The sequence below is a fragment of the Halichoeres trimaculatus genome, unplaced genomic scaffold (genome assembly GCF_033239565.1).
Source record: "Halichoeres trimaculatus isolate MK-OKI-2021-1 unplaced genomic scaffold, fHalTri1.1 fHalTri1_scaffold_7, whole genome shotgun sequence".
In the NCBI taxonomy this organism is placed as follows: Eukaryota; Metazoa; Chordata; class Actinopteri; order Labriformes; family Labridae; genus Halichoeres; species Halichoeres trimaculatus.
In genome coordinates this window covers 37,372,823-37,393,534 of record NW_027437185.1, presented here as the reverse complement: position 1 = coordinate 37,393,534, position 20,712 = coordinate 37,372,823, and positions in this window count along the sequence as shown.

Here is a 20,712-nt window from a genome sequence, read left to right as displayed (position 1 = left end):
TTCTGCGGCGGTGAGATGACCTAAGCTTTGAGGCTTGAACCAGTTTATTTTTCCAGAAACTACTTACGATTATTTAATCACAGGGAGAATGAAGAGTAATAGTTTTGTGGAAAAGATGATTTTCAAGTGGAGAAGAAAAGAAAACTGCGTCTGAATTAGCGTCTCCCTGTTTGAACAGGTCGCCGTCGTCGAATGTGGTGTTACATGTAGAGGTCCCACTGATCCCTCCCAGAGGGCTTCAACCTGTGGACCACCCAAAAGCTGCCGTCCTAAACAAAGACTCGCCCTTCATTCATCCTTTTGTGATTTCCCAGTGTAACGGAATGGCTGGCAAGTTTGTCTTATTCCAACCACGTCAGTGAGCGTGGAGCAGCTGAAACAGCTCAGTGCAGGTCATTTACTGAGACTGTTGGATCCAGGATGAATGCTTCGTATACGTGGGTCTGTCTGCCATAATTAAGACTCATCATCAGCAAAATCTGATGGATTAAAATGGATATTTGTAGGAGAGAACATGTAACTCCTCATGCATTCCTCCTCTTTTTAGAAGATCCAAAATCAGAACAGGATTAGGGCAATGAAAAAAAAATGTCAAAAAAGCATTCATTAGACTGTTTTTTTTCTTAAAACGTTGAATTGACTGGAAATGAATCTCTTGTGAAGAATTTGTTTGTGTTCAGTGATGAAAGTTGTTATTCTGCTAAAATCAACTTTGATCAATTTGTGCTAACAATGAGCACATTAATGAAAGTTCCAATGTATATTAGCATCATGCTAGCAAGTGCTCTATAGTGTTTTAGTAAATTAAGACCTATACATAATGTTGAATGGATCAAAAATGACTCTCTTGTGTGAGACTATTTCACCTGTTTGCGTTTTCGGTGATAAAAGTTGAAATTTTGCTTGAAAACCAAAGTTTTATTGTTGTATGCTAACCACTAGCATATCTCTTGTAAGAACGCTACGTACCAGTGGGCTCTCAGGGAGATCTCTCTCTTGTAGCTTTGTTTTTACTTTATAAATGACAATGATTAATATATACTTTAAACAGATTTCTATTAATTCTATTATATTATATTGTATTGTTGAATAGTTATCTATACATACTTGAAAAAGCAGAAAATTGATAAATTGATAATTAACTATTAAGTAGAGGGGGTGGGTATAAATAAGATTAACTTCTTCTCTCTCCTTTTCGGATATATAATTTATTAAGTCTTTTGATATGTTTTATTGCTTATTTTTCATGTGGTTGGCTTCTGTAGAGTAGTTTTTGTTTGTTTATTATAATCATCATAATTATCATTATTATAACTATATTTTTAGTTCTATTATTGTTACTGTCGTTATTTTGTCCGAAACGAACTTCAATACTACTACTACTACCTTATGCTTTAATAAAAGTACAAACACATGAAGTGAGAGGTATATATACACATAAAGGTGGTCAGTAAATGTCATGTACAATATTATCCAAACTGTTGCTTTAACGTTGTGCAATTTTACATTATGTAGTACAATACAATACAGCTTTATTTATATAGCACATTTAAAATAACCACGGGGGTAACCAAAGTGCTGCACAGTATAAATATATATTAAAAACATCTGCAAACAAAGCAAAGCAAGCAATCAAGCATATTTACAAATTAAAAAGCAGACAAGCTCACGGCAAGTGCCTTTAAACAAGACCACCGACATGATAAATTGTAAGATATTAAAAGCCACGGAGTAAAAGTGTGTTTTTCAGAGGGATTTGAGTAGTATTACTGTTTCGGAAACAGTGCGCAAACGGCAAAGGAGAGGCGCTAGAAAGTCCTCGTTTGCTGAATGCTTGCCCCAGAAGCAATTAGCCAACAGGGTTCAGTCACGTGACACAGTGGAAACCAAAACACTACATGGAGGAAACATACAGGAGTCTCCTGTCTCAGTGGATGATTTAATAGCAAAATGTGGGTCCAAGTCCCTCGCCTGGAAATGGTTCAGAGCAAGTGTTGCATCTTCCCAGAGAAGGCACTGGGAGATGTTTCCTGTGGTGGTTTTCCAGCTCTCTGTCCACTATACAGAATGAGCTTGTCTGCGTTTGCGTGTCTGTGAACATGTTGGGGCTGATGTACGATGTACAAATGACATCCCGCCATGTAAATTAGATGGATAACATAAGGCAAGGCAAGTTTATTTATATAACACATTTCAACATGGCAATTCAAAGTGCTTCACAGACAGAACAAATAAAAAGGAAACAATTAAAATTCAATTAAAAAGCAGATTAGAAATAAAAAGATACAGTAAAACAATAAGATTAAAGAAAAATTTAAAACAGATTTTAAAACAGATTTTTAGAAAAATTTGTCAGTGCAGTGTTAAAGAGAAGATATTAAAATGAATTGTTAAAATGCTCTAATAAAAAGTAGCTGTAAAAAGGTCTTTGACCTGGATTTAAAGGAGCTCAGAGTTTCAGCAGACCTGATATTTTCTGGCAGTTTGCTCCAGATATTTGAAGCATAGAAGCTGAATGCTGCCTCTCCATGTTTGGCCCATAAGGCTTTTAAGTCTGTTAGATTAAAAAAAAACAAGGTTTAGACCTGATTTATGAGAGAGGAAACTTTTAATCACTTCTGCTGTGATCTGGCATTATATGGAAAATAAAATCGACTCGACTTCCAGGGGGACAGGTACCAGCTACTGTCACTGTCTAATGTTTCTTTGATTCATTTTGAGAAAAAAGTCAGTATTCCGACTTTAATCTCAGAAAAATGCTAATTAAAAAAATTGATGTTTTTTTTTTTTTTTTTTTTTTTTTTTGAGTGTCCCTAATCCTCTCTCGTAAAAATCTGACTCGGTTAATGTAAACTGAAAAAAGCTACATCTTTTCACTCTTGGCAGCTTTTTTGAGTTTGAAGAGCCGTTGTGATCAGTCTCGCTTCACCGAGCCTTCACAGTCGGGCCTTGTGTCCCCCGCCGTCTGCCGTTTCCTCTTGCCATGTAACGTCTTATCTGCCGGGTCTGCGAGGTCACTGCTTATCTGATTGACAGGGCTTTGACTCCACGCAATATCCAAATAACCTGAGGGCCTGGAGGCGCAGGAGGATCACAGCGCGGCGAAATCCACCGGTCGGGAAGGGTGAGAGAAAGAGAGCCGACGAGAAGGGAGGGGATGAAGACGAATCAAAGCCTTTTATTTGTTGTTGTTACTTCACGTCAAAATCACACACAATAGAACTGAGTGTCTGCAAGTCTGCCGCTTATTTCTCCTGTCCTTCATTTTTATTGGAAATAATTAGTTTGTCTGATGGATCAAACACCTGCCAGCACAACAAAGACGCTGCTATCACGCAGAACTGGAGGATTATCTGTTATTAAGTAAAAATGACAGATATCAAAAAGTGAGAACAGATTACAAACTTCTCTCTCTTCTGCTGCGCGTGTTTCCCTTGGGTTGGATGTTTTCTGTCGTTCGGTGTAATTAGACGATGCATGAGGAAACTCCTTTAAAGCACTGAATCGACTGAAACTCACTGAGCTGATAGAGACCCCATTTACCTCCGTACTGGACGTTCTGTGCCAAAACCAACCACACAGCCACCCTGCTACAAGGATCTACGTGCAGCCATGCCAAGAGGAGGCCCCTGTCCCTGGTCTCTCCCCCCCTCCTCGCTCAGAGCAATCAGAGCATGCAGGGGTGGACTGCAGCTTTTGTCTCTCTTGCTCCAGCAATTGGCCGCCAAGTGGCAAGCTAATGACGAGACCCCTGTTGGAATGACTCCACAGCGGTACGGCTTGCTGTGGATGATGGGCGAGGGCATAATGAATGATGTAGGGCAAGCCCTTAGGCCTCCCCCTGGCACAAAACCCAAACCTCCAATATCACAATCTGAACCACTTCAAATGCTGATTCTTGCTTAAAAAAAAATAAAAACACATGCAGGAATATTCGCTTCAGGAGGAGGATGATACCAGCTGATTCCTGCACAGAAACATCAGAGAACGAGTCAAACACTCCAAGTATGACTGTGCATGTAAATTCAACCCACACTGTTGAATGAAAACATGCATTTGGTAGTTGATACTGCAAATTTAGGGGCAGACATGACTCAGGTTCAATCCCAGCATGCTCAGTCTACATGCTGTAGTGTTTCCTGGTAAGACACTGAACCTCAAACGGCTCCTGACTGGTGCAGTCAACGCCTGTTTACCATAAAGTTACTTTAGGTTTTAGCAGTTAAACAAACATAGTGTCTTTATTTTTATCCATTAATCTGATTAATTGACAGTGAACATGTAGACACCATGTACCAAGGGTTTACAACCTGCGGCTCTGGAGCCTGATGCGGCTCTTTGACTCCTTTGCGGTGGCTCCTTGTGGCTTTCAAAAAGTATTATTGAAATAAAAAAAATATTTTTCTTACAGAGGGTATTGATGATTAAAGACAATGACAATATGTGAAATCATGCATTAATATTTTGCTTTCAACACTTTGTTTCAATTTTTAAGATTTTTTTTTTAATTTATTGTTTTTACATTTTTTTCAAATGTAGAATAAAATGCTTTTTTTTTTTTTGCAAAATTTTGGCATATTTGCATTTTCTTTTTTATGTAGTTTTTTCCCCAAATTATTTAGATTCCTTTAGGAAAAAAAAAATGTAATTTTAATTATTTATTTGTTTATTTATTTTTGTTTATATATTTCTTTTTGACAATTAGCAAATTTGAAGAAATTTATTTTTTAAGTTTTCTGCAAATTTATGCAATTTTGGCAATTTTTGACATTTATATTTTTTTGAAGTTTTGTAATTTTTTTCACATTTGTCAATTCTATTTTTCTGACAAATCACTGAAATCTCAAAATTTTTATTATTTTTTTTTACAACTTTTGAAATTATTTTTGAAATTAATTAATTTTTAAGGAAATTATCAATTTTTTTAAATCTCTTTTTTAAATTTTGCACATTTTTGAATTTTTTTTATTTTTTATTTTTTTGCCAGGTTTTTTTTAACCTTAAAATTTTTTCTATTTTTTGCTAAATTTTGAAAAATTAGAAATAAAACATCACATGTACAATTTCATAAATTAAAAGAAAATCTTTAAGATTTTTTTTTTTCTTGATCTTACTTTTTGTGTGACTTGGTTTTTGAAAAGTGCACTTAAAATGAAAAATGATCAAATATTGTACCTTGCAGCTCTATGCACGCAAACCTTTGTAAGCTGTTTAGAGAATGACCAAAAGAAACACAGCAAACGTTCATTTAAGCACTGGAGAATAACAACATGATGAACCCTGTCGGTTGTCGTGTGTTTATCCCTTTTAAAGTCTGACGGTGTAACAGATAGTTATCTGGTCTTCTCGCCTCTTTAGCGCTGGAGTGAAGATGTAAATAAAGAGAACAGTTCATGCACACAAAGATCTGGCACTTGTTGAACCATAATTCTTTTCTTGTGTTGTTGTAAAAAAAATCAGATGGGTTTAACTCTTACGAGGAAAGTGTAACCTCTACATTTCCCGCCTGTCAGAGTCAGGATGTCTTTAAGAGCGTACCCCTCAGTTTAGATAAGCTAGAGGCCAAATCGTGACTGACACGGCTGGAAGATGCTGAGATAAGACGAGTTTGCCAACAAGAACAAGTTGGTCTGCCAGTGTCGGAGGAAAAGAAAGCTCCGTATTAAATCTTATTAATGTGGCACAATAGCGCTTTGTCTGTCATCGGCTGAATTTTCATTACTCACGTGTGTGTGCGTGTGTGCGGCTTTGAAGAGGGAGAGTATCTGTGTGCTCAGACCTGTGGGGTGTGTGTGTGGGTGTCAAGTGCACACAGATGCATACACACAGTGCAGTGATCCGTGAACACTTTCAAGCGTCTCGGTTATCTGTGGATTATTCAAAGACTTTGCTCTTCGAGTTGCATGAAACACGAAGCTTTTATTGCAGAATAAGGGAAGAGCAACGCAGTCGTAGTGAAGTAACATAAAACAGCTCAGATTTAGTCACAGTTTAGTCAACTCTCGTACAAAACACGTAAAACTTCAGCGACAAAGGAAGCTGTTAGAGCAGCACAATCCTCTCTGAGCGCTCCTGAACACACAACAAGGGGATAAACTGAAGAGGAAAAGGTTTCAGCCTGCAGCGGGGAAACAAACTTGAGAGTCTATCAATAAAATGAAGAGCCAGGTTACGTTAGCTCTTCACGGTGAGGATGGAGTTGGTAGATGAGCTCTGGTAGGACAGAACGTTACTCGTGACGTACACAATTGGCAAATAATTGGCATTTACACACTGAAAACGCTGTAGTACGCATGCCAGACCTGTAGTTGGCGATGTAACTGTAGAGAAACAATCCCCTTGTGACCAGTACCTGTTCTTTCATGGACCAAAAGAAGTCTGCAGTAGAAAAAACTGAGTCTTACCAAGTTTTTTTGTCTTATTTTCTGTTGAAAAAGTATTTTTAGACTTAATATGAGCCACATTAAACTGATCAGTCAAGAAAACTGTCTTTTTTCAAGTTATTTAAAGACAAAAATGAGGTCTGATTTTCCGTAACAAGTAAAAAAAATTCTGCCAGAGGACCAAAATAAATTTGCCTGAAAAATTTGCTTGAAATTAGAATAATGTCTTAATACAAGTAACTTTTCTCTCACTCCATTAGCTGATTTTTTTTTTTCTTGTTGCGTCATTTATTTTCTTTAAATAACTGGAAACAAGACATTTTTCTGGACTGGTCAGGGGAATGTGGCTCAGCCTAGGTACAATAAGACAATTCTTACTTGAAATGAGACAAAAACACTTGATAAGTTTTCAGTTTTTTAGGTGTAGCCAGCTGATAATCAACAAAACAGAAGATAAAGAAAAGAAAGAGAACACAATGGACGCTAAATGTGCAAGACAAGGGCTTTGTCTGGACAATGAAATAGAGTCTATGCATGGCAATCCAATGCCCGGTTTCCACCAAGCAGTACGGTTTGGTACTGGTTGGCTCGATTAAGCCTGGTTCTGTTTGAGTTTTCACAACCAGCCGTGGTAGGTGGCGAGTAAGCCAGATGCCATCAGCCGCATCAGTAATATAATAGTATGACGCCATAGCAGGGCGACACAGTGTACCCCGCTAATAAATTCAACAAAGAAGAAAAACATGACAGTAAACAAAGCGCAACAATGGAAGACGTGCCGCAATTCGTCTCGTTCGTGATTGGCATGTGTCTCTTTGTTACCAAGAACAATCAAGCTTTGTTTCAGAGAAGTCTGTGAGCCACCAGGAGAAATGCAGCCGCTGTCACACAGGAAGTGACCATTCTTTCAACCAATCAATGGACTGCAGTGTTGTAGCTCCACCTTCCGAGATCGGATCGGCTTAGTCTGGCGTCCCTACGGAAGGGTGCCAAAAAGTAAGACGGCTTGTATTGGTTATTTGGGGATCTGTCCTGGGATTAGTCAGTCGATACGTCGTAAAATTCATGTGGTGTCGAGACAAACCGAACTGAACCGCTCGGTGGAAACAGGGCTTAAGTTGCCACAATGAAAGTGTGACGTCAGTGTTCCCACTGAAAGCTCCTGCTTGTTGTTTATGAGGCAACAGTGGCTGGGGTGTTTTCAGAGAAATTTCACTCTGCGGGCCGTTTACAAACGTTTCCTACATAGGTCATCTAAAGACCCATTGATGCTCAACATTACATACCGATACGTATAAAGCGGAGCTCACACGTCATTTCCATAAAGCTTATGGATACCAAACGGAGCGGTACCACCAGAAAACGTGAGGGCAGTGTTGCTGTTACTATCTGATTTGTAGCTTTAGTGAGACACGAAGAAGAATGACCTCACCAACTACCGCCTTCTACAACGCTGCCTCTGTTTTTTCTTTTATACAATCGATACATCAGCAATACCTCCTCCACAGCCGCCATGTTTGATTTTGAGTTTATTGTTGTCATGAACTTTTGACTCTGGGCTTCCCTCTGGTGGATGTGTCAGTTAATTGCAATGCCAACGTAAAGGACGCATGGGAGTATGAGAGCAGTGACCGTATCATCAAAAATCGTCATCATCATAAATTGCTGTTTCTGTGTAAACAAGAGGCTGAAACGTAACGATACCTGAGTTTACCACTACCTCTTTGCATCCTGAAGATCTTCTTCCAAAACAAATGCACGCCTTGGCAAGAGTCTTTACGACAGTGGGTGATGGTGCTCATGGGAAACTGAGTCTCTATCCTGGAAAACACTTCTGATTCTGCAGTCAACGCTGGAGAAATTAACGAGATCAACTCCAAACAAACTGAACCCATGGTTTATTTTCACCCTGACGAAATCACGCAGCATACAGACTGACCTGGATTCCCCTCCTAGAGCCACTGAGCAAGGCAGAGGACCCTGATTCAGAACCACATCTCTGAGATGAGTAATTCCCTCGATCCTGGTGGTAAGAGGCTGCCTCTCTTACACACACACACACTCACACGGAGTCTGAGACCTGCACATGAACAGTCATGCTAAGATAAGGTGATTTGTTGCATGTATTCATTATCTAACCATCACAACAAGACGGAAACCTCATTATTTTTGGATGAGGGTATTTGCACAGCAAACTTCTGTGGGTTTAGTGGAGACAGCGTCAATGAACCGCCCAGCTGTGACTTTCTGGATCGTTCATCTCTCCGTGAACTGGTTCGTCTGAAAGTTTTTTTTTTTAATCCATTCCTCCAGTTTCCCAGCTCGTCCTTCCTCCCACACTCGTCCCTCTTTGAAATGGAAGAACAACAAAAAGGAGAAGCACACTTGCTCCTCTTGTCATCCTCTGTATCTGCTTTGTGCCGGGGGGAGGTGCACGCTCACTTATCGCGCAGCCATCTTATCTTCATGGGCATTTAAGAGAATCAGGGTGAAGGGAAAACAAACTCAGCAGAGAGGAAGCCTCGTCCAAAGATGCAGGCTTGACGAGCGCCGCTGTTACAGGCCGTCGAGCCGGGGTTTGACTCCTTTACTGCTTTTACTCTGCTGAACCTGAACATTAAGGCCTGATGTGGAGTTAATATCAGTATTTTTCAGTTGGACACCTCCCAAAGCTAAAGGTTTCTTGATAGATTTTTGACATGAGAGGCGCTCTGGGGTCATTTCAGTACATCTCAGTGCTCATAGCTCATTGGTCAGGGCTGATCCTCGCACTTATTTCGTTCTAGAGTAAATAGTGTTATTTTTATACTTTCTATACTTCTTTAAATTTTGTATTCTTATCATTATTTTTATATGTTTTTTTGTTATTTTTCAGTATTTTTGCACTTTATCTGTGAGCTGCTGGGACAAGAAAATTTCCCTCATGGGGGATTAACAAAAAATGTTCTATTCTTTTCTATTTTATTTCTTCTTTTAAATATGGAAAAGTTGTTGGTGCCATATGTTCACCATGTATAAGTATTCAGGGTGGGAGAAAAAAGTATATATCGTGGTATCAGGAATTGTTGTTTAATGATTGTAATTGTGATTTTTGAAAATAAATAAATAAATAAATAAATGATTTTTTTTTTTTTAACTTTTTTTTTAATTTTCAAATTTAAATCATTTATTTTATTCTTTGTTTATAAGCTGAGTTGGAAAAAAGTTGAGATGTCAGATCCACTGAAGAAATCCTAAAAGCTGAATCAAATGTGATGAGCATGTTTGGAGAAAATGTGGCTCTTGATAAAGTCTGTACACATCATCATCCAACTTTTTCACATGGTCTGATATTAAAAAGCGAACTTGGAAAAAAAAAAAAAAACACATTTTAAAACAAATCGGCACCCAAAGAGTTGATTCATGGGAAAATAATGAAGTTAAAAAATGGTTTGTAAAAATATCACAAAGCAGAGTCAACAGGATGGAGATGTTGCTTCTCACCTTTAGTTATGAACTTCTTCCTGAATGACTCTACCCAAAAAACTGTCATAAGCTGTGGTCCCATTACACCTAGAATTGCACAAAACTTAAAAATCGCAATCAAAAAATGGTATTGGAATCGCAACATTTTCGAAAAACGTCTCAAATTTCGATAAAAAGTTTTTATGCTTTCATGAGGTGGTTTTTCAGAAGTTTTGATGATGAAGTTTCTTGCAAAAGTGCAATGGGAACCCCTTTTTCGCAAAAACGTCACGTTGTCAGGACGGCTGTGAGCGGGTCAGAGAGCAGCAGGAGGGAGGAGCAGAGGTCTGTGTGTGAGAGAGTGTGTGAGCTGAGGATGATGATTTTCATCCAGTGTTTTGTTCCTGCCAGTTTTAAGTTAGCGTGATCACGGCCGATAGTTTGAGCAGTGAATAAAAACACTAATGTTCAAGAATCAGCATCATCAAATTGTTCTTTAACAAAACTTCAGGAATATCACTTTTATTTTGCAATAAAGTGTAATGGAAATGCAGCTCCAGTCGGATAAAACGCTGTGAGGGCCCACTCAACATTTTTTAGGAAAAAGTCAGAAGGTTCCAAACCGACACTAAACTATAACACTTTTATTTTTATTTAACCTTAATTTCACCAGGTTGGTCACACTGAGATTAAAAACCTCTTTTTCAAAGGAGACCTGCCCAAAACAGACAGCAGCAAAATTACAAAGTTACAGACAGGAACCGCTAAAACACAAGCTAAAGGCTAAAATTAAAGCTAATACACAGGCTTAACGCTTAAACACAAGCCACCTTACAAACCACCTTGTTGCTGGAAAAAAGTTGTCTTGAACAAAGAAAATAAGAGTTAATAAGGAGAGACCCAAAGGCACGTTACCATCTTTGTTTTTATGAGAAAAATGGAGTTGCAAAAAGATTATATTCAACAGAAGTTACAAGCAAAAATCAACACGTTGTCCATTAGCAGAGCTAGCACCCTCCTTTCAGGTTAACGTTACGACATGATTTTGTTGGCTCTGCATCCCTCTGCTCTGCAGTTGTTAGTCCAGTTTGAGCATTCACCAAACTGACAGTTAAATCTTCGTTTTCTACATCAAATTACTCTAAAACCACCCAGGCTATGGGGTACCATTGCCTGCTGTGCTGGTTTACACCCAGGCAGTGGCTGTTCTGAGGGAGCTCCCACTAGTGGCAGTTGACAGCTTTAACACCTGATGACATTGTAGTTTTACGTTAATGAAGATAGTAACTAACGGCTCAAACAGGAAGTAATTTAAGAGTTCTTGACAGTGAGAGGATTTTGTTGCGTAACAAACCAAACCCACGCGTCCCTAGCATGGAGCTGTAATCTCTGCTAGCGGCTGGATTTGGCTGTCATCAGAGCCAATCTTTACAAAAAGTTGTGCGTCCTTAAATATCTGTATCAGTCATCTTCAACCAGCTGTATCTCCATCCTGCTTAAAACACAGCGTCCTGTAACGCCAGCTTGCAACATCCAGATAAACGCACATCAAAGCGTCGCAGTGCTCCACCAAGCCCTCGAACATGTCGTGAGCTTATGTGTGTGTTTGTTTTACATCTGTGTGTGTTTGTGTGTATTTGTGGGAGATAATGGTGATCCTTTGATGCCTGCGAGCGATTTGCTTCGAGCTTTCTGGCGCATTATTTCCCCTCGGCCTCCTGTAAAGGACTTTGATGAGGACCCAGAAGAGAGGACCCTTATTGCCTGCACTTACTGTGTCAATAATGAAATTGTTTTGGAGATTTCTGCCCCGTCTCATCTTCTCTGTTCCAGCCATACATGCAGGCAGTCTTTCATCTATCTTCCCCATCTTCTTCCGTAGCATGCAACTGCTGAGCCTGCAAAGTGAGGCCGCAGCCTCTCAGAGGAAGCTGAACTATCTGTGTGAGTCGTCTCGATGGGGCTCATTGCTCTCTGAAGAGGGACGATGACTGCTGTGCTCATAAAACACACTTCAGGGGTTTTTAATTTTAACTGTGATTATCGAAAACATGAATTTAGGAAGTTTGAAAACTTTCAGACACATTTAATTGATTACAATTTAACACAGATGCTTTTTTTTTTACCCATAACTAAACAACACTGGTCAGTCCTGGTCCTGATTTGAGAGTTTTACATTCAGTTACAAAGTTACTTTAAAAACACTCAAACTTTACTGTCAATAATAAATATTTTCATCTTAAAGTCCCTGTGAGGAGTTTCTTAGTGATCTTGAAAAAAGTCTCTCTTCTAGATATCTGCCTGATCCTGATCCACACTTTAAAATGAGATTATCAAAACCAATCAAGGTTATTCCTAAATGAAACTTCTTAGCTTCCTGATCTGGTCAAGCAGGACCAGACTGAGGCTAAAACACGGGCTAAGGTCTAAAATATGAGCTAAAGCTAAGACACAGGCTAAAGATAATACACAAGCTAAAGGCCAGAACATAAAATACTGGCCCAAACACAAGCTAAAAGCTAATGCTCGAGCTATGAGCTAAAGCTAATACAAACATACTAAAGGCTCAGACATAATCTAAGATCTAAAATATGAGCTAAAGCTAGGACACAAGCTAAAAGCTAATACACCTGCTAAAGGATACAATATGACCTAAAGCACAGAACACAAAATACTGGCCCAAACACAAGCTAAAAGCTAACACACACACTAAAGGCTGAGACATGAGCTACAGTCTAAAATACAAGTAAGGACTCAAATATGAGCTAAAGCTAATACACAGGTTTAAGGCTAAAACACAAGCTAAAGACTCAAATATGAGCTAACGCTAATAAACAGGCTTAAGGCTAAAACACAAGCTTAAAGTTAAAAAATAAGCCAAAGCTATTACACACACTTAAGGCTGAAACACAGGCTAAGATCAAAAAATTGAGCTTAAGCTAAGACACAAGCTAAAAGCTAATATACCGGCTAAAGCATGAAACACAAGCTCAAGGCTAGAACATAAAACAATGTACCAAACACAAACTAAAAGCTAATACACACAATAAAGGCTGAGACATAGGCTAAAGGCTAAATTACAAGGAAGGACTAAAATATGAGCTAGAGCTAATACACGGGCTTAAAAATGAGCTAAAACACAAGCTTAGGGCTAAAACATAAGCTAAGGCTGATTTACAGGCTTAAAGCAAAAACACACGCTTGAGGCTTAGATATTAGCTAACGCTAATACACACACACTACAGACTATGACATGCGCTAAAGGCCAAAATATGAGCTAAAGCTAATACAAACATACTAAAGGCTAAAATATGAGCTAAAGCTAATTCAAACATACTTAAGGCTAAAATATGAGCTAAAGCTAATACACAGGCTTAAAAATGAGCTAAAGCACAAGTGTAAGGCTAAAATATAAGCTATGGCTGAATTACAGGCTAAAGGCAAAAACACATGCTTAAGGCTTAGATATAAGCTAAAGCTAATACACACACTAAAGGCTAAGACATGTTTCAGGCTAAAATATGAGCTAAAGCTAATACACAGGCTTAAAAATGAGTTAAAACACAAGCTTAAGGCTACAATTTAAGCTAAGGCTGAATTACAGGCTAAAGGCAAAAACACATGCTTAAGGCTTAGCTATAAGCTAAAGCTATTACACACACTAAAGGCTAAGACACGAGCTATAGGCTAAAAAACAAGCTAAAGGCTAAAAATTAGCTAAAGCTAAGACACAGGCTAGAGGCTAAAAAATGAGCTAAAGCTAATACACAAATTCATGTCATAAAGCACAAGCTAAAGGCTAAAACTTGAGTTTAAGACTAAAAAGTGAGCTACAGGCCAAAACACAAGCTTAAGGTATAAAACATGAGCTAAAGGCTAAAATGTGAACTAAAGCTAATTCACAGGCTAAAGGCTTAAATACAAGCTAAGTTTCAAAGCGTAGCTCTACCTAGCTGTTGATAAATCCCTTACCTCATGGAGTTGGATCTGATAAAAAGTTGTCTTTAACAAAGAAAAGTAAAGTTAAAAAAAAAAAATCTGATCGCCATTCTTTTCCAAAACAAACACACGCCTTGTTCAGTGTCTTCACCACAGTGTGTGTGAGACTCCAGGCCAAAAGGTGGCGCTGCAGTCTAATTAAAACAGATCCTCCTCACAGCCTCTTTAAGGAGGAAACAGCTGAAAACTTTCTGTAGATTTTATACCATAGATTTATACTTTTAAACCATGTAGCTAGGCAGCGGCTGTTTTTGTTTTACATCAAGTTTCACTTTCGTTCTTGGCCGCCATGGCGTGCACAGACCGAAGCGGCTCAGTCCCGTGCTTCTCAGAAACTGGGGGAACTGCTGAAGGCCATTCATCATTTTTTCGACCCTGCTGCAGAAAGCGTCTGCTCTGAGTAATTACAGGGAATCAAAGAGTAAGTGGCGCAAGATCAAAGCCAGGAATTTTCTGTAATCCTGGCGTGTTGCAAATCTTTAGTGATCTGGTCGCTGCGCTCCACCACCGCACTCTGACATCTATTTACTGTATCTGAAGGAGCAGTGCCATCAATTTCGAGCCTGTTAGTGCCGTTGTTTGCTTTCGCCAAGCCCTGAGTGCAGGGGTCGCTTTGTGACACACAGACCGCCCCTCTCCCCGTGTTTGCTCGCCGCAGTCTGAGGTGTGCTCTCCTGCTTGCCCTTGGCTTTGGGTAGAGGGTCGTCTGGCTGCTTCCTGCTCCGTGATCAACGCTGAGAGATTAGGGTGTTGAAGTTTTGGCAGCTCTCAGGTTTCGTTTGTTTGTTGAGTGCTGAGGAGAGGACGCTGACAAGTTACCCTCCATCAATCAGCCGCGGCGGCTGCAAAAACCACCTGTGCTGTTTCCAACGGTGCGAGTGGTGCAGTTTAGGATCGGGGTGTTGGTTCGTGAATGAAATCCACAGGAAATAACGATGAAGTGTGCTGCAAACACTGTAGATCTTTGCCGTGTCGGTGTCTTATCGCTCTCTTGGTGCAGAAATCACAGGAAAAGATCTTTGAAGGAGCACATTTGGCTCTGTTTGCTCTCTGCTCACGACATCCTGGCCTCTGATCAGCGTTGCATAACATCTGTGTCTCTTTGAATGATCAAATAAAGTCTTTTATAAACTCGGTTCTTGAAGGAATAAATAGATCAAAGATCCGCAGCCTCTGACCTGGAGTCGCTCTGAGTGTACCTTGCGTCTCCACAGCTGGTAGTGGTGGAAGTCTGGCGTGGATCACCAGCTCTGTGCACACACTTCCCTGCTAATGGATAATCTGTAAGCTAGCCTTTAATTTCCTGATGGGAGGGTGGATCAAAGATATGATATGATTAAAGGAGAAGCAAAGCATGTGAAAAAGGTGGACGCTGGATTCTGTTAGAGCGTCTATTGTTTGTTTCGTTGTGTTACTCATCCTCTTTAAGGATGAACGAGCAGCAAATTGGCGTTTTCAACCAAAGGTCATTGCTCACTGTAAAGTCATTCGATATGATTCATTTCTGTTTATGCATTACACATCTTTTTGAATGGAAAACCCTTTACATCATGATAACAGAATCCTCTGCATCATCAGAAACTCTCAGTGCCTTAAAATGTCTTTGACCCGCTACTTTGGTGCGGTAACTCCCTGTCACCATCACCAGAACTGACAACGTGAAGTGAAAGTGAAACTAACACACAGACAGACAGACGCACAGATTGGTTTGAAAGAGAAAATTAGGGATGCTAACTTTTGGGTCTGCTGTAGCTCCTGGACACCACAATGTCTACAGTTCTACAATTTTCTTTAGCAGACGCTTTTATCCAAAGTGATGTAAAACACAACCAAGAGTTTAGACAGAAGGGAAAACCTTAGTGCAACAAAGTGCCACAAGTCATTTGTCTGCAGGCATTACCATAGGTTTTTTTTTGTTAATTTTGGTTTGTTTTTATGTTTTGTTTTGGTTTGTTTTGTTTTGTTAGCCCTGCGATTGGCTGGCGACTAGTCCAGGGTGTACCCCACCTCTTGCCCAATGACAGCTGGGATAGGCTCCAGCCACCTGCGACCCTGAACAGGATAACCGGCTAAGAAAATGGATGACTGGATGGATGGATAGATAGATGGAATTATTATTATTTTTTTTTTTTGTAAAATAATCTAACCACAATTAATTGCTGCAGCAATATATTTCAACCTTCAACAACATTCGGTAATTAAAGCTGCAAGCAGCGTTAGATGGGTCCCTGGGCTCCTGCCAGTCCCTTCTGCCGGTCTGTCATACTTATTTCCCCTCTACGGTCAGGGTTTCATCCCTTTCTGGCCCTCTTAGTGCTATAACAGTTGATACCATGTATTATTTCCTCTGCTGAGTCACATGACCAGCTGCACGGAACTCCTAATTAGTGTGTGACATCATCGCAGAACTCCTTATAGGTGTGTGACATCATCACAGAACTGGGAGAGATTCAAATTCATAAAAGTTTACAAACAACTTGTCATATAGGAAAGAATGTCGACCTAATCTGTGTAAAAATATGATATTTTGTAGTAAATTTTGTCAGAAATCTATTCATGTCATTTTTAAAGCTGTACTACTTTTACTTTTTTGTCTAGAGGCCCAAATGCGGAGGCCTGCCCAAGGTGGAGGCTCCAAACTTATGTATTTACATTGAGGAAGCTGAGGGTTCACCGACTTTCCAAAACTGGGACCTAATTGTCAAAGTCCTTGGTAGAGCAGGCTCTGGTCTGTCATGCGAGCCATTTTCAAGCCGATACCACTTAAGATTTCGGAGGAGATACTTTTTTTCAGAAATTTTGCAGTGGCCGAATCTTATTTTGAAAGGCAAATTGCAGACTTCCTTTTCGAAATGGATCAGGGGTGTCAGTGTGTGATTTTTTCGTCTCAAGGAGACAAACATTTTGACATTGGTTTGATCTCTCTACCACATTCCTGGTGGCCGCTAGGGACATTTTAGTGCACCTAGGTGGCGCTAAAGAGCATATTATGGGATGTTGGGGGGTCATGTTTGGTATCATATCAAAATCTTTCGCGATTTGGGTAGGGGCCAATTTTGGTGAGTTTTTGAGCATGTTTAGGGGTCTAATTAGAGCTCAAAGCGCGAACAGAGTAATAAAGAATGTAGCAAAAGTTGTTACATTTTGGGCTCCGAACTTTGTTTTTTGTTTTTATTACTTTTTTTATACAAACTCCAGGCTAAACACTTTTGTTAAATTACAGACCAGTTATTATGTTTCTGGTTTCATCACATTTTTGTTACATTTTAGGTCGCAGTCACGTATCAGGCTCCAGTGAGACTTCGCTCTCCACAGACCCTCTTCCCTCTGATTGGCTGGCCCTCTTGAGGCCTTTAGATGGTGGAGCTATTGTAAGACCTTGGTGTTTGAGGCCCGGCCCCTCATTAAGTCATGAACCTGTATCGTGATCCTTCTGTGATGGCTTCATCATTTCAGGGGACTAACAAGACTTCAGGTCTTCAGGTCAGGACAGATTCAGGGATTTCTACAACAGATGGACACGTAGAGGTACATGCTCAGTCTGAACATCAAGCATTTGTACTTTATTCCACGTTTAGAATATAGAAATGAATACAATTGGTTTTTAAATGGGATATTTTTTTAACTTTTTCCACGACTGGTCTTATTATATTTATATTCAGTGAATGAATTCATCCTGTTGCTCATCGCTGAATCTCCTCTCCTCAATGATTGGTGATCAAACACAGCGCTCATTTCAGAGCATGTTTTCTATACCATGCAGACTCCAGGTACTCTTTGATGACTCATTGGTTGAAGTCTCTGGTTTCAGGCCCTGTGATCAAGCGTTGTTTATCCCTGATTTGCAGTTCAAGGGAGCTGGTAATAATCCAACTCACCGCTCGCTGCAGAAGGAATGATACTTCACTCATCCTTTATCAATTAAACATAATTCAGGCAGCATTCCTGCTTCATCAAAGATCCCTAATCAGCCCTCCTGCTCGCAGAACTTTGATAAGACAGAGGAGCCACTCTGAGGAAAATCCACTAAATCTCCCTGAATTGGCGTTGAATCATTTGTAGGTGGTCTAATCAGCTCAGCTCCTCACCCAGACTCATCCTCGCTGGCCTTTTTCCCCTGGGCTGACATCACACACACTCACACACTCACACACACACACACACACACACTTTCATTCCACATATGTGGTTCTGTTGACCCAAGAAGACAAATCAGAAAAGCCTCAGGGCCCGGCCTGCCCGACCAAAGGGATGAGGTCATCCGACAGAACCTCATTTTCCCTCAAATTGCACCTCTGATCAGCGCGGTGTTTCCTACAACAATTACACTGACCCTCATTAGCAAATGGTGTGCAGGAAAAAAAAAAGGACACTTGGTTTGTGAAGAGCAGGATGTTTAGTTCTGAGTCAGCTGCAGCGTTTTTCTGTCACTAGATGTATTTCGTGACATGTCTTCAGGCCTCTTCCCAGAATCCTCCTCTGATTAGCGGGGAGGTGGTTCAGTGTTGTGTGGTAGAAGTCTGAAGATGATGAGGGGTCATGGTACCATGTCTGTTTCAAGAAGCTGGTGTACGTTTTAAGCTCAGGCTTTCATGCTTTTAGCATATTTCTTTCATGGATCCTTTATGAATGAAATTAAAATGTAAACAGTGTACAATTATGTTTGAAAGATGAGCTGTTGGCATCTTGCTGCAGGGCTCACAGGAAGTGAGGTCAGTTCGCCACCTGGGCAGTTTCCTCCTTGAAAGGGGAAAAAGCAGTGACCTTGAAGGCCAGGGACAACATCAATACTGTCACTTCCTGACAGGTTAAAGGTGATCAAAAGGAAAGTTACTCAGATAACTACTCATTACAACCCAAGTCCTGTTTCCACCAAGTGGTCCGGTTTAGATCAGTACGGTTTGGTCCAAATTGGATTGGTTAAGCCTGATCCTGTTTGTTTTTCCACAGCCAACAGTGCCCCCTGATGGTAGGCTTGTGTAAGCTGGATGCCGATAGCTGCATCAGTTACATAGTACTCTGACGCCATAGCAGTGCGACAGTGTATCCCGCTAATAAACCCAAAGAAGAAGAAAAACGCGACACTGTAAACAAAGAGCCGCCAGGAGATATACAGCAGCCACTGTCACACAGGAAGCGACCAGTCTTTCAGCCAATCAACAGATGGCAGCTCATCTCGGTTATTTGTGGATCTGTCCTGGGATTAGTCAATGGAAACGCCACTAAATGCGTTCATTCAACAATACTTGTGAAACAATAAAATCTTTGTGTAATAACGAAGGTTATGATAGTTTTGGATTTGTCATTATAGTTCAGTTTTAGTTAGTTTTGGCATTTTTTTCCAATCACAGTTTAGTTTTAATTAGTTAAAGAGCAGGCATTCTAGTTTTTATTTAGTTTTGATTTTTGCAACAAGGCTTAGTTTTAGTTTAGTTTCAGTTTAGTTTCAGTTTTTCATACCTTATTAACCAGGTGCAGGTTTCAAAAAGGTCAGAGTAAATATTTTGTTATACTGTTTATTTTCAAGTCCAACATAGAGCTCACTGCTCAGTCAATGCTGATACTGAACTGTTGGCCGCTGCCTTAAACACAAGAAAATAATATAAACTTGATATAAAAATATAAACATAAAATATATAAAAATAATGTTAACATAAATTTCATAAAAATGATACAAACATAAATGACATAAAATAATGTTAACATAAATTACATAAAAATAATAAAAATATAAATTACATAAAAATAATATAAACATAAATTACATAATAATAATAATAATAAAAGCATAAATTATATATAAATAACGTTAACATAAATTACATAAAAATAATAAAACATATATTATGTAAAACAATATAATACGAGCTTTAATAAGCAGAAACTTGGACTCTGTAACAATAAAGTCAGACTCAGATGAAATTAAACTGTTACAGATGCTCTGATTTTTTGCTCCACTACGTTTCGTCGCAGCACAGCTCACAGCCAGTCAGTGCAGTAAACAAGCATGTCCCAGTACGTCGCTATGATGGTGCCATACGGCGCTGACAACTGCCGAAAACTGTGGTAAAATTGTGTTGGATTAATTGAAATCTTAAAGGCTATTAATATTGTCAGAAACGATAACCAAGGACATTTTGTCTTTAATTTTTGTTAGTTTCAGTTAGTTTTGTGAACACAAGAAACAGTTTTAGTTTACTTATCGTTTTTGTTTTCTTTTCTAGTTTTTATTAGTTTGAGTTAACTGCAATGTATTTTAAATTTTAGTTTTCGTTTTTAGTCTCGTTTTAGTTAACTATTATAACATTGGTTATAACTTAAACAACCAATAAAGTGTCCTGAGTTTTAGACCTCAGAGCAAAAAGCAACAATGTCTGGCTGTCAGACCTTCCTGGAGGAATGGATCAGTTTCATATGTAAGGATGGGCCCATCATTGATCCCCCAAAATTAAGGAAATCAGCAACGATTGATTGGCGCATGTCTACTGAAAAGCGACCCCTGGTCTTATGAATCTAGATAGGAAACAATATGAAAGCATGGATTCATCCTGCCTTGGATCAACGCTTCAGGTTCCTTCTGGTGTAATAGTCCGGGAGGGATTTTCTTGGCTCCCTTTGGGCCTCTTGGTACCACCTGATCCTGGTCTACCTGAGTATTGTTGCTGACCATGTCCATCCCTTTATGAGCACAGTGTACCCATCTTCTGATGGATACTTCCAGCAGGATAACGCTCAGATCATCTCAAACTACTTTCAACGAGTTTCCTGGACTCCAACGACCCAGTCCAGTAGACCTAACACAGACTTGACACCTGACAGATTGTGTGTGGCTCCGCAGAACATATGAAAATTTGTACCTGTTGAAGAAAAGTTTATTTTCTTCTCA